Genomic DNA, 3,607 nt, shown 5'->3' with positions numbered 1-3,607 from the left:
GTCGCGCACGACACACGTGGCCGCCTTAATGAGGGAGAGTTTGTGTGAGCGAGTGTGCATTTTTTGCCCACTTCCTTAATTTCAAAATAATGCTGCCCGCATTATTGTCACATTAACAAACGTGTTATTACAAAGAAATGCTTTTAAAATTATACCACACAGGCTGAAATGACTTTGTTGCTCTCAAATGTCCCTCCAAAGTGCTTTTTTCAATGTATTTAACAAACTTTATTAGATTGAATTTAACAATGTTTTTACAATGGCTACTCTCATAAGGCAAAAAAAGGAACGAAAGGCTAAAAATTAAACAAACATAGATAGTGAAAAATATTAAGACACGCTCTCGTACTGCAAAACGGTTCCAAAGGCCTCGGATCAGCAGTACATTTTGTCTCCAAAACAAAATTCGTTCACAAATGAAATGGTTTATTTTTTCCGGCAGTTCAGCAAATCCAGGTATTTAGTTGCTTTTTCACCTTTAATTTTCTTAATGATTCCTTCAATTGTTGAATTAACCTAGGAAAGTTTTCCTATCTTTATCCTTGAACCTAATAAATTTAAGGCGTAGTCTTCTCTCTCTTACTGCTGTTGCTCTTTTCTAAAATTCAACTCAGGTTTCATTAAACAGTGTCCAACTTTCCAGCGAAAATTAATTCGCCTGGAGATTTTGGGCTATTTACGGCATCGCTGGGGAGCAGAGAAAAAGAGTCGAGGTAAAATCTGCCAACCGAGGAAAAAGGGGTGCGACACGCCCGGCCCTGAGGGTCGCATTTGGCGGCCATGGAATGATGCACCACGCGCCGCACGAGGCATAATGCGTGTGAGGCGAATGCTAAAAAGCGGCCAAAACGGCCCCGGTGGAGACGCCAACAAAACGAAAATGAAAGCGGACTTTAATCAAGCGAGAGGCGCTGATGAATCCGACCGGCGGCTAATGAATGAAAAGTCGTCAGGCGATCGGCAAAGTGAATCGAAGCCGGCAAGTACGCACCGGGGAAATTCCTCTCTCCAAGTTTGCTTGATGGACCAACTTGTTCCCGCGACGTAGATTGCCTCCCTCGTGCGCTTGGGGCGTGCTTCCCTCTCGCAGGGGTGCGCTGAACCTCGACAGAGGGCGACGCGGTTGGGTGAATTAGTCAAAGAGGGCACGGCAGGTGCGATTTTAGAATTGATTTTGATTTCCATCATGAAGCTATTGGTGGCTGCGAATTTCCGAAAGAAATCAGTCATGAATTTTTATATGAAGTAGTTTTCCAAGCTTTGTAGGTTAAACAAATAAGCTAGAGCCTCGCATTTTATTTATTGATATGAACACTTTTTATATAATCGTATAAACCCTCTCGAACTGCAAAAAATATAATTAAGAGAGATCATCTCTTATAAAGGATTTTGATTAAATCTCTTTCAAAAGTTGCAATTTAAGTTGGCTAAGAAATAAATATTTTTTCTTTCAGGGTAGAATTATTTGATCCAGGTAACTTTTTATCTTTTTTTATATGAATTAATTACGACTTATGACGCATATATTTAGTTTTTTTGTCACAAAAGTCTGTCAGACGAAATTAAATGATTTTATGATTTCCTTTATGTGCAAGAAGTTCAATTCAAGGAGCAAGAACTGTAATTTAACGTGCAAGGAACAATATTTTCATAATTATTTTTATTAAATTTTTTAAATAATTCTTAACCTGCAATTATATTTAAATGAATTAACTCTCATTACGTTATATTTAGTTGACTCAAATGTACATGTGGATATTACATTTTCTGGTTAGAATTTTCGGAGGATTATTGTCAATATTTATAGAGACAGTTACTCTTTTAAACCAATAAATTTATTCAAATGCACCATAAAAGCAAATTGAATTTTGTGAAAATAATATTTTTCTTCCCCAAGTAACTCAGAAATCCAACCCTGTGAAGCAGATAAGCCGATGCTGCCAACTGACGAGAAAAGCCGTAACTACTGCAGGTCGGAAAAGCGGCGCCGAAAATTTTAAAGCTGATCATGCTCCCTGAAGGATGATCGGTCGAAGGAGGGTCAATTTCAGCGATCGATTTGCGAAACTAAAGGGAAAAAGGGCAGCCTTTGAGGTGTCGGTGTTCCTTTCTTTTCTTATACTTAGTTGGCAGCGCGCACACAACAAGCTGGAAGAAAAGTAGACGAAAAGGCTGGCTGGGCTGGCGGGTCAGCGTGATGGATGAGCTGTTTGATTGACGCTTGCTCGCGAGCGAGCTCCTTTTTCGCAGGCTTCATCCATCGCAAAAAACTAATTCGCACTTTTCAACACGCGCCGGCAAAAAGCATCTCTCGCCCGCCGTCACAGCTCCAGCGGCGGCTCAGCTTGTTATTCAATTAGGAAAGAGATCAAATCATTGTCCTGCGCGTGCTGTGATTCGAGAAAATTAAATTTGAACGGGAAAAATAGCTGAAGGATTTAACAATAAAAAGGTAAATTCTGAGCAGAAGCCTGCAAACTATAATTGAGACATTTTTCTATTAAATTATTACAATTTTAATTTCATGAAAAATTTATAGCAATTTTGATATTTTACTCCACGCTTAAAACGGAAAAAATATAGTGGTGTTTTAATAAGAGGATTTTCTCTAAATCCTTACAACGAAAATATATTTTATGTTCTTTCGTTCAGAAAAGAAGCTTTCAGTTCTCGTCAAATTTTGTCACTTTTTCTTCTTTGCAACAAGCTTAACTGCACGCTGGTGCTACTCTGTGCCTAATGCGGGTTTAATTTTGGGCCAGGAAAGGATTTTCTCCGCAGCAACAGCTGCTGTGCTCTTAGCCTCATTATAACCGAATAAAATTCTCGGCGCGCCAGCACTTTTCCGGCTTAATTTGAGGGGCCACTTCGTCAGCCATGCCAATCAATCTGGTACATTAAATCACAAACAACAATTTTGTAATCACGAATAAGCCAAATTCAAAATAAATAAATTCCATTTCAATCAATTAAATAACAATGCAAACCCACTTGAGTTAAAAATATTGCTAAATTATTTTTAAAAACGTGATATTCATTTGTTATTATGTAGCTAAAATACCATTTTTTACCGCAAGAAAATAAATTCCATGATCCTGACCTTCTAAAAGCAGTTGAAAATAAAATTATGCTGATAAAAGGCAATTTCCTGACCAAAAACCAATATTTGGTGTATAAGTATTTACATTTTAATAATGAGAAAAAGATAATGTTTTATATAAGGTCGTTTCTGAGCTATTTTGGTTGGGGTTTTAGGGGTTTACAACTCTTTACTGCTCCAGTGGAAGTCGTCATACGGCAAGTCTAACGGTGTGCAGTTTGAGTAAATCTGATTCTCAGAAGTCTCAAGATTTGGTGGAAAACATCGTTTTTGTTTGGAGAACCTCATAATCAAAAACACTTTGACATTTAAATCTGAAGTCCTGACAGTCAGAAAAACAATAATAAAATTGCATCGTGTCTTCAAATCTTTGAATGCATTGATAATAAAAAATAACACTCCAGATGAAGTTACGTATCCAATACTAATTGACTAACAATATTCTATCCTCCCTGTATCCTCTCATTCTCATTCACAAATCAACCTAACCGTGAACAAAATATATTT

This window comes from Cloeon dipterum, chromosome 1 (genome assembly GCF_949628265.1).
Source record: "Cloeon dipterum chromosome 1, ieCloDipt1.1, whole genome shotgun sequence".
NCBI classification, from domain to species: Eukaryota; Metazoa; Arthropoda; class Insecta; order Ephemeroptera; family Baetidae; genus Cloeon; species Cloeon dipterum.
Note: the sequence above shows the minus strand (reverse complement) of the source record.